At 50.3% G+C, this 11,429-nt stretch overlaps 1 protein-coding gene across 2 annotated transcripts in view; it reads right to left on the reverse strand.

Annotated features, from left to right (window-relative positions):
• The window catches only part of TAB1 (TGF-beta activated kinase 1 (MAP3K7) binding protein 1), a 27,707-nt gene that overhangs the window by 15,935 nt on the left and 343 nt on the right, over nt 1-11,429 (reverse strand). The gene's annotated exons all lie outside the window — the stretch shown is intronic.

An 11,429-nucleotide genomic window follows, 5' to 3' on the forward strand; every position in this document is an offset into this window, starting at 1 on the left:
GTGGCACACCACACGCCCTAAAGGAAAAACCTTCAAAAAAAAAAAAAAAAAAACAAAAACACTGGTTTTCTGCAAAGCTGTCGTCAGACACACAGCGGTGAACAAATCCGCAGGAAACTCTGGGGTCCCCACCTGTCACAGCAGCACTTCTGACTGCACAGTGCCACGGCCTCCCTAGGCACCAGCCAGAACTGCAAACGGCAGGCCCTGCCTTCAGACCGTCTGGCCGGGCAGGGCCCTGAGAATCTGCACTCTCAGGCTCACAGGATACTCTCATGGAGGCCTGGCCCAGCCTTGAGAAACTCTGACTTACACACTAGCTCCAGTCGCTCTCCTCAGCACTGGGGCCTCTACCTGTTCCCCATTCTGCACAGCATCCCCCCTCATACTCCCTGGCCCTGCCACTTCTGAACACTTGCAGCCTTGTCAAATCCACTGCCTTCCCTCCAGGGGGAGCATCCTCCTCCTTGGCTAGTAATTCTCCATGTGCTGTGGGACTCTGGCTCAGAAGTCACCACCTCCAGGAAGTCTTCCTTCAGCGAGATCCTCCCCAGGCTTGGTTCCATCACTGCTGTCTGCCTGCCCCACCGGCTCTCAAACCAGACTGTTCAATGTAACTACAGCAGCGCTCCAAACAAATACACCGATGCTGAATCTGTCAAATCTCAGGGCGCATCCCGAGCAGCTCCTTCCTAGGCCCCAGAAATGACTGTGATGCAGGCCCAGGCAGGCGTGGTCTGCCTCTTACCGAGAGCTCCTATCTGGTCTCCTGCTGAGAGCAGCGCTTGTCCCTGAGTATGCTCCCAGGACCACCCTGTTGGTCTAGAGCAAACCAAGAGGACTGGGAGACTCAGGGTTTGACTTCAAGCAAAATGAGAGACTGGAGCAGCAGACAGACACGTGTGCTGCCGCTTACAAGCCAGCGGTAGCATTCCTCAGAGGAGGATGTGGAAACCACTTCAACCGCTGTTGTAACCAGATGTGTAAAAATGCCTGCGGTTAGCTTCTGCAGCAAACTTTATTTTCTGGTTATTTGCATATTGACAGGGAGTGACTTTGTACTTTTTTTTTTTTAATTACTTTTATGCTGCATTCATCTGTGTTAGTGCTTTAGTCCTGTAATCTGTGCAGCAATTTTCCATGGGGTGGGGATTTTGTTTTACTTTTAAATCAACTTGTAGCAAAACTGATTTTTTGGAGTGGACATAGAGTTTGCTTTCTTTTTTAACTTTTGCTATAGGGCACATGTGCTCACTGGAGACAAACAGAGACACAGAGAGAGGGAAGATGTGAAATCACCCCCCCAAGGGGGATGGCCATGCCATAATCCTTTCTCCTCCATTCTCCTTTTAGGATTTTGGGCATGCATGCACACATGTCGAGAGAGAGTTTAAGCTGCCAGGTCTGGGACTTAAACTAAAGTGGTCGACTATGTCAACCGCTCGGTCAGCCATGTGGGATCCAGTGCTTTAACTAAGTCACCTGCTGGTCCCGTTATCACTTATTTAAGGGCAGGTTTTTTCCTCCAAATTTGAAAGTGGTCACTGCTTACACTAACTGACCAAATTACAAAAATAATCAAGGTATATAACAATCAATCCATCCTCCCAATAAGCCTGTTGATCTGGTCCTCTGGGCTGTCAGTGTCTCTACCTTCTACACACGGACAGGCTTATCCATTCTTGATAAGAATGAAACAGAAATTGATGGATATTTTCTTCCCTAATGCTAGCATCTTACATACTGGGGAAACATAGAGAAGACACATTCCCACTTAAGACCAGGAATACAGCAAGAATACCTACTCTCACTAGTACTTAGCATTGGACTGGGGTGTCGGTCAGGGCAGACAAAACAATGACAGCATAAGAATTAGAAAGAGGGGCTGGCAGGTAGTTAGGGCGCTGGACTCCCATATGGTTGACCACGGTTCAAGTCCCAGACCTGATGGCTTGCTTCCTCACTCACCCTCCTCCCCGTCTCTGTCTCCCTCTGGTGATGCAATGTATCCTTTAGCAAATTTAAAAATAAAAATAATAATGAAATAAATCATCCTAAAAAAGAAAAAAAGAATTAAAGAAGGGACCTGATGGTGGTGCAGTGGTAAGGTCAGCCCGCTGTGAGGCCGACCCAGGTGCACTCAGCAGACCCCTGCAGTACACCAGGCAGGTGCTCGCCCGTGGTCCAAGCTGGCTGAAGCTGGGGCTGCCTGCAGCATCAAGATCCAGCTGGGGTGTGTGTCTTTCTCTCACTCATGGAAGAAATGGGTAAACTTAACAAAAATCTGGACAAGATTTCAAGCTTTCTCTATTTGCCACAGTCCCCTCTCCTCCATTGTCCTCTTGGGATTATATTGGCATGACAGTATACCTGAAAACTCTAAAGAATGAATGATAAAAGTAACTCAAACAATAAAAGAAACCAGTTAGGCGGCAGAATAGAAAATCAACACTCAAAAATCAACAGCCTTCACCTCCTTAGATAAAAGATGAGCATCTAGTCCCCAAGTGGAAACTCGTACTTGCTGTCAGCTGAGATAACGAGGGCTTTCTCCTGTGAGGTTTCTAACACGTCAGTCTCCCCCAACCCCACTCTGCTAGAAGATTTTTTTTAAGTCTAAATTTATATCGGCCAGATTATGCCTTCATGCTTTCGTCCCAGCCTTCCAGACTGCTGACACAGTTTTGAATCTCACCCTGCGACAGCTTACACTCTGCTGTCTATCCTGCACAGACCAGGCCTCTGTACAGTCTCCCACGTGACTTCTAAAAAGCTGTTACCAGAACAAAAAGTGCGAGATGCTAACCCACTTCTGGCAGGAGGTGTCCACACCGAAAACGGGAGGGAAGCAACGTCCCTCCGAGGTAGTCTGCCGTACGTGAAGAGGCACGTGCGTTTGCAGAGCCTCGATGGAGTCTACTGACCGCAGAGCACGGCCACAGACACGAGCACACATGTTGAGACAAACCAGCTATTTGTACACGCGCACCCTGCTGAGCAAAGCTGCAGGTACTTCGCATCTGGCATTCTTTAAACATTGTGTTCCTAGCCAATTTGTCTTGGCTTGCTATTAAAATAAAGAACAAATAAGAAAAAAGTTACTGAAGGAACATACATAAAAGCATCCCTGGTGAGGTAAAGTCTCCCCTTCCATCTTCCTAAGTCCTATTCACTCCAAAGGGCCCTGCTCAAATCTGACCTGTGCCCATTCTCCCAAACCTCAGTCATCCACTCACCATCTTCAACAAACTATCCACTTCATATTTTCCCTTTTTTTTTTTTTTTTAAAGGTTTTTGCTGGGGACCAGCAGGTGGCATGGTGGTTAAGGCTCTGGATACTCCCACATGGCTGACCAGGGTTCGAGTCCTGAATCTGGTGGCTTGCTTTCTCACTTCTTCTCTCTTTCACTCTCAATCTCTGTCTTTCTCTGGTTAAATTAAAAAATGAATGACTAAATGAAATAAAATAAATATTTTTTTAAAAAAAGAATTATTTAAAAAAAAAAAAAAAAAGAGGTTTTGCCATAGGACGCATGTGCTCACTGGAGAGAGGTAGAGAGAGGGAAAGTAGGAAATCACACCCCAGGGGGAGGACCACGCCATAATCCTTTCTCTTCCAGTCTCCTCCTGCGATTCTGGGCATGTACACACATGCACTGGAGTGACTTTCAAGTTTCCAGATCTGGGACTTGAACCATGGCCAGCCATGTGGGAGTTCAGTGCCTCAACCCCCATATCACCTGTTGGCCCCATATTTTATCTTAGAATTATTTTATTTAACTTTATATTATATTTTATCTTAGAATTATTTTATTTAACTTTATTTACTTGTTTATTTTTACTTATTTAATTTGACCAGAGAGGGACAGAGTGAGACAGAGGGAGAGGGAAAGTGAGAAAGCAAGCCTGACTTGAACTGAGGTCAGCCATGTGGGAATCTAGCACCCTGACCAACATGCCACTAGCCGGCCTCCATATTTTAGCTTTAAATTGCCACAGTTTGGGGCTGGCCCTGCAGCATTAGCAGTTGAGTGCTGTGCAGAAAGCTGAATCCCACGTGGCTGACTAAGGTCTGAATCCTGGCCCCACTGGCTTGAAAAACGTGCCGGATGATTGCACTTACATGTCAAAATCCTGATGGGAAGGAGAAACGGAGCAAGAGTGTGATGCTACTATACCCCTCTGCAGGATGATGTTTTCTCTCTCTCAGACACACATATGTGCCCCCTGGCAATTAAAACAATAAAAAATAAATTGCGAAATTTTCTTTTACTCAAGTGAGTTCATTTTTAAATTTTTTTGAGAGGTTTTTGCTATAGGTCGCATGCACTCGCCAGAAAGACAGAGAGACAGAGAGACAGAAAGTGAGAAATCACCCCCCGGGGAGATGGCCACGCTGCAATCCCTTCTCTATTCTCCTCTCGGGATCTTGGGTACGCACGCACACGCGTCTGGTGTGAGTTTAAGCCACCGGGTCCGGGACTCGAACCGTGGCTAGCTACATGGGAGTCCAGCGACACAGCCATTATGCCAACTGCTGGTCCCAAGTGAGTTCATTTTGAATGTAAACTTTTCTGATATTACAGATGGAGAACTAGTATGACCTTCCATACCCTGAAGATAATAAAAACGAAAAGGCAGCTGTGACATGGCAAAATAATGTGCTGCTCAGTGGAGACTGGATTCCACATAGTGACGAGGGTCCGAATCCCCAGCGTGGTCAGCCTGAAGCATGCTGGGCACACACTTGAGTGCTCAAGAGAGAACTGGAGGAAGGGAGCTGCAGCGAGACCCTGTAAGGTGCTGCTCGCTTTCTCCTTTCTCTCTTACACACACACATCCATCCTATCATGAATAAAGGACGTTTTTCAACTCAAGCTGAATCTATGGCCTGCTAGACTCTGAGCTGATTTGTTTTCCTGTTTTAAAAAGACCAAGCAGGGTCAGCAGGTGGCGTGGCGGTGAAGATAGCTGGACCCCACATGGCTGACTACGGTTCAATCCTGAACCCAGAGGCTTGAGCATCACACTAGGTGCATATACACATGCACAACACCCCGAGAAGGATGGAGGAGATGGGACTGGCATGGCCATCCTTCTGGGGAGGTGATTTCTCACTTTCTCTGTCCCTCCAGCGAGTGCACATACCCTACGGCCAAAACCTAAAATCAAACAGCCTGTGCAGAGGTGGAGGTGGGGTAAGGAGTGGATGGAAATAGGCAGTCTCAGAAAGGAGGTAGGTGCTACGGGAATACCAGGACCAAATGAAGTCTTTCCCTTGACAGCATCAGAAAGTCTGAAAGAGAACTGAAAGGTATTATCTTTCTCAATTTGGAAGAGTCAGTTTATTTTTTTTTCTTAAGTTTTTGCTCTAGGGCGTGTGTGCTCAATGGAGGGACAGAGAAAGTGAGAGATCACCCCCAGGGCAATCTCTTCTCCATCCTCTTCTCCGGATTTTAGGTACCCACACACACGCCCAGTGTATCTTCCAAGCTGTCAGGTCTGAGACTCACTCGAACCATACACTTGGCCTTTTTGGATCCAGGTGACTTAACTACCACGGTCCAAGGCTGGTAAATTTCATCTAATTGCAGAGGACACAAAGAGTGTGTTCACCAGAAAGAGGGGAAGAGGGAGAAAGAACTCCCCTATTGGGGGTGGTCATGCCATGGTCCCTCTCCGGTTTCTCTGTCCTGTTAGAATTTGGGGCTCACATGCATATGTGCCCGGTATGTTTTTTAAGCCTCCAGGGCTGGGATTTGAACTGCAGTCAGCCATGGGGGATCTAGCTGCCTTAACAACTAGGCTCTGGGGCAGCCAAGGATCAGTTTTATTTACTTGCCCCTCTGGCACATATCAGACTCACCACCTCACCGGATGTGTGGCAGACTCTGAAAATATGGCCCGTGACTGCAGGGTCCTCTCCCTAAGATGCCCACCCCAGGGGGCTCACCATGCACAGTGGGCCCCCTCACAGGCCACGGATTGTGTGGCCTTGTGGCAACTCTCATGCCACAGCCTGGTATTTTTAAGTAGCTACCTTATTTCACTGACTTGAAGATGTGTTTTCCATATTTTATTTATTTTAAAATTTCATGGCAGAGCATATAAGAGGAGGAGGAGAGAAGGGAGGTGGGGGGCAGAGAGAGCACCCTCCACAGGGCTGTCACACCCTAATCCCCATCCTCCAGTCCACCACTGATCAGGGTCCTGCGCACGCACACGCCTGACAGGTGTATTTCCAGTCTGACCAGTGGGGATTCGAACTCCAGTTGGCACGTGGCTTCCAGTCCTCACAGTGTGCTGCTGTGCACAGAAATCGGCCTGTTCCACAGGAACGCCTCTGGAGTTGGTACGCTCCAAGGCAGCCGGCGGCAAGCCTTCTCTCTACATCTGTGCCACAGTGGACGACACAGCGCGTCTCCCACACGTGCGCAGACGCCGCGTCTGTGCCTCCAACGCTGATTCAAACACAAGCGGCTGGGGATTCCAGGAGTTCCTAGAGTGTGGGAGTGGAGGGTATTTGGTCCACCCTGATTTACCAGTGGACCCGAAATTTCTCTCACACGCCGTGGCTACGTACTCCCCCCACTCCCGGCCCAAGCTCAGTCACGGATTCCCCACGCCGAGCATCCACTGATGATGCGATTAAAACCCACCAGGCTGCCAAGGCTTCCTCCTCCACGCTGCTGCACAATTTTCAGAAAGGTCATGTCTTTTCTATTCACACAAGCCACCCACCCCTCCACCCCAGCACACACTGGCGCATACTTTCTCCCACGCCCCCAAATGCCAGGCCTGCTGGCACAAGCAGAAAGTGGCACGTGAGCACCGGGAGCGTGAGCCCGGCGAGAAGCTGAGAAGGGGGTGTCTCACACCCTGCTGAGCCGTATCTAGATACACACGACGACGGGGAATTCAGAGACTTAACTCTTCCATAGACCCAAAATCAGCCGCTCATGAGAAATTTAGCAGAAAATATGGGAAGACGGGCTGGCCTGTGCCTGGAGCTGGATCCCACACGGCCTACTGTGTGCTCTGAATCTCCAGTTCAGCAGCTGGGGAAACACTGGATGTGTGTCTATGTGTGTCCAAAATCCCAACAAGATGGGATAAAGAATAAAACATGATCAGACCATGTTTTATTCTTTCCTCTCTCTGGTGAGTGCTCTCTGCTCAAAAAACAAAACAAAACAAAACAAAACAAAAAACATATATATGGGCAGAAAGGACAGAGAGAAGGCAGTTTCTGGAGGTCCAACTGTGGGGTCAGCAGGTAGCATAGTGGTTGGGGTGCTGGACTCCATCATGGTCAACTACAGTTCAAGTGGCAGACCCAGCAGCGTGAAGCTCATGCTGGGCCCATGTGCACGTGTACCCAAAATCCAGAGAGGACAGAGGAGAGATTGTGGCATGGGGTGGTTTCTCACTTTCTGTCTCTGTCTCTCTAGAGAGCACAAGTGCCCTATAGTAAAAATTTCTCAAAAAAGAAGGGGCTGGCAGGTGGTATGATGGTTAAGGCACTGGACTTCCCACATGGCCAACCGTGGTTCAAGTCCCAAACCTAGTGGCTTTTTTTTTCCCTTTCCCTCTCTGTCTCTGTCTCTCGCTAGTCAAATTTTAAAAAAGCAGTAGTAATAAATAATAATCAATAAAATTATATCTATACATATCTATATAATTATATATACATAAAGAGGCTCACTGAGACTTGATTTTGTAAGGTTTCCAAAATTCCTACTTGCTGTGAAAAGCATCTACAGTGGAGCCAGTTGTATTTGACCCATGAAGGGCCTGCGGGACCAGACACCTCATGCACATACGTAAGCAGTAGCTCCTCCCGTACCGATGCGTCCATGTGCCTAAAAACAGTTCCTAAAAGTCCCCACGCAGCCATCTCAAACTCCTGGGCCAGAGTGGACAAAGCATGGCTCCAAACACAGGCCATTGCTTGAATATCAAATTATGGTATGAAAAGGCCGAGTGTTTCTGTGCTGAAAGCACCCAATTTCTCAGAGGCAGAAAGGAAGCTCAGAAAGGGAGAATAATGCCCACGGGGAGATGGCCCAGGGCGGGACAGCGGTCCTTTCTCTGCAAGCTTAAACGCCCAGCGCCTCCTGCCACCCCTAACCTCCTGGATGACCCACCTCTCCCGCCAGGTCTTCACCGAAGGTTCTCTACGCAGTCACCGCAGAGCTTGAACACAGCCTCAGAGGGGCTGCTGGTAGCTTCGGAGGTCTGGCTGTGCGCTGGAGCAGCAGCTGGCCCGCTAGCAATGGCAATGGGTGACGGCCGAAGGACGCGTTCGTGTAGCGGCTACACACTTACCATCACTAGTACTATTCTTGTCAATTTGCTACAGGGCACAGAAGTTCACCAGGGAGAGGCGATGGGGGTGGGGGGCACCATCCCTTCTCCATTCTCCTGGTAATTTGGACACTGGTGTGTTTTTCAAGCCACCAGTTCCGAGACTGGAACCCCACAGTCAGCCAGGTGGGACCCGCTGCCTCAACCACCACAGCACTGGCTGGCCTCTGTAGTTATTTTCTCTTTCGAGAGGTTTTGCTATAGGGGACATGTGCTCGCTAGAGAGACAGACAGAGACAGAAAATGAGAAATCACCTCCCCAGGGGGATGGCCATGCCGCAATCCCTTCTCCTCCATTCTCCGCCTGGGATTCCAGGCACACGCACGCACCAGTGTGAGTTTCAAGCTGCTCGGTCTGCAGTGTGGACCACCACGCTAACTGCCGGCCCCTTCAGGCTGGCTTTCCTTTTCTTGGAGAGGTTTTTGCTCTAGGGCACGTGCGCTCGCCAGACAGACAGAGACATAGAGACAGAAAGCGAGAAATCACCCCCCAGGGGAGATGGCCACGCCGCAATCCCTTCTCCTCCATTCTCCTCGCGGGATCCTGGGCACACACACACATTCGTCCGGCATGAGTTTAAGTCCCTGGGTCCGGGACGGGAACCGTGGTCGACTACGTGGGAGTCCAGCGACACAGCCATTACACCAACTGCTGGTCCCCCTCAGGCTTTCTTCAAAAGCTCTTTTCTTCAAGAGGGAAGGGAAGGTGAAATCCTCAGGATGGCATTCCGCCAGGCACTCTGCCATCCAGCCCAGCGCTCCCTGGTATCAGCCCGTCTCCAGACCGTCTTACAGGCCCCCACTGACCGTGAGGACACTCCACCACCTCTCAGGGCAGACTTGCAGTTCCAACTGTACTGCCCCTGAGAAGGGCTCTACAAACACCCATGCACACGTATGCGACCAGGGGTCTTCCTAAAATGCCCTTCCTCGCCACTGCCTGACACACGCGTCTCTGTTCTCAGCTGCCTGCCCAGCCCCAGTTCCTCTGACACAGGTCCACCCTGACTGGAGAAGTACTTTGTGCCAGTGGAATGAGGTGGGCCCGCCGTCCTTGCACCTCGTTTTGTTTTTAGAGAGAGCTTTTTGCTCTAGGGCGTGTACACTCGCTGGAGAGAGAGAGAGAGAGACAGTAGACAGAAAATGGGAAATCACCCTCCAGGGGAGATGGCCATGCTGCGATCCCTTCTCCATTCTCCTCTCAGGATTTTAGGTATGCACGCACACACTCCTGGTGTGAGTTTGAAATCGCCAGGTCTGGGACTCGAACTGTGGTTGACTACATGGGCGTTCAGCAATGTAACTGTTATGTCATCTGCTGGTCCCACTTTTTTTTTTTTTTTTTAACAATTATTTATTTAATTGTGTTTCATTGTATTTGACTGAGAGAGAGAGAGAGAAAGTAAGAAAGCTGCCAGGTCTAGGAATCAAACCACAGTCAGTCATGTTGGAGTCCAACACCTTAACCACCACATCACCTGCCAGGCCCCAAGCTAACCCACTCTTTAAAAGAGCCCCTAAGGAACTGGTGCTGGAGCTAGTAAAGCTCATCTTCCATGTAGCATGAGTCCCCTGGGCTCCCTCACACAGAGGGAAGCGGACCACATGCTCTGCAGGACCCAGCAGCCACAGTCGCCAGCAAGCCAGCTCAGCCCGCACTGTTTGCACTTCCCGGCTACAATCTCAATGCCACAATTCAGAGCGTTTCTCCAGAGTTGACTACAACCGGGACCCCTACACAGAGGCCCAGCCCTCTGGGAGCTCGCAGAGCACAGGGCCAGGCCCATCTAATCAAGTGAATGCCGACTGGATCCCGAGGTGGACCTGCAGCATAGCAGTAAAATAAAGGGGCAGGCTAAGGTGTGGAAGGAAGAGTCCTGCGAAAGCAGCTTCAAGATGTACCTTCCGGAGCACACACAGCCTGCACTAGGAAGCAGAGTGGCGCTCAAACCCTGCCCTCCGATTCTAAGACTCTGGAGGGCAGGAGGGCCAAAGTCTGTGTACCCACGTAAGGCGAAGGCCTAGCACTGGACCTGCAACACAAACTTTCCTCCTTATTTCACAAACTGAGTGCCTACAGTAGAACATAGCAGTGGGGGGTGCTGGAGAAACGATGGTCAACAAGAGATGGCAAGTCTCTGGGCCACAGAACCAAAGGAGAGGGACATGCCTGGCAGGACCTGGGGTAGGGCATCTGCCCTGGTGCACACGGTAGGCCACAGGGCCATCCTGTGTGCATCTGAGTGTGCATGCCAGGAGGATGCAGGGGCTGAGAAGGAGCAGCAAACACATGAAGGTCCAGACTGGGGAAAGGCTGAGTCTCAAGAATCCTCCCACTACCCAGTCCCATTTTTATTTTTTTAAGAGGTTTTTGCTATAGGGCACGTGCGCTCACCTGCCAGACAGAGACAGAGAGATAGAAAACGAGAAATCACCCCCCAGGGGGGATGGCCACACCGCAATCCCTTTTTGTCCCCTCTCCTCTCGGGATCTTGGGCACGCATGCACACGCACCCGGCGTGAGTTCAAGCCACCGGGTCCGGGACTCGAACCACAGTCTACTACGTGGGAGTCCAGCGACATAGCCATTACGCTAACTGCTGGTCCCTCCCCAGTCCCATTTTTAAAAAAGAAAACTGAGGCCCAAGGAGACACAGTGAGGTCGACCAAAGACCAGAACCGCGGTCGGTCTGCACCACTGTCATCCTTCAGAACAGCACAGAGGTTAAGGGAGCTTCTGAATCGGACGGTGACTTTAATCCTGCCTCTGCCACTTATTGTGTGGCCTGGGGGCCAACGAACACCTCTCGGCTGTTTCTCGCCTGTAAAATAGGAGTAATTGCCGTGTCTAGCTCACGGGGCTGTTACATTCACAAATGTAGAGCGAGTCCGGAGACACAGCGAGCGGCACACAAATAGACGCTGCCCTTATTACTGTAATTAACACTGTACCAATGCCGGGGCCGCGCCAGCTCCCCTTCCGGCTCCAGGACGCTCGCTCCCAGGACGCCGGGCAGATGCGCCCGAGGGTCAGCAAGGGGTCCGAGCGCCTTGACACCAGC

Source organism: Tupaia chinensis, unplaced genomic scaffold (assembly GCF_000334495.1).
Source record: "Tupaia chinensis unplaced genomic scaffold, TupChi_1.0 Scaffold000294_5, whole genome shotgun sequence".
Taxonomy (NCBI): domain Eukaryota; kingdom Metazoa; phylum Chordata; class Mammalia; order Scandentia; family Tupaiidae; genus Tupaia; species Tupaia belangeri.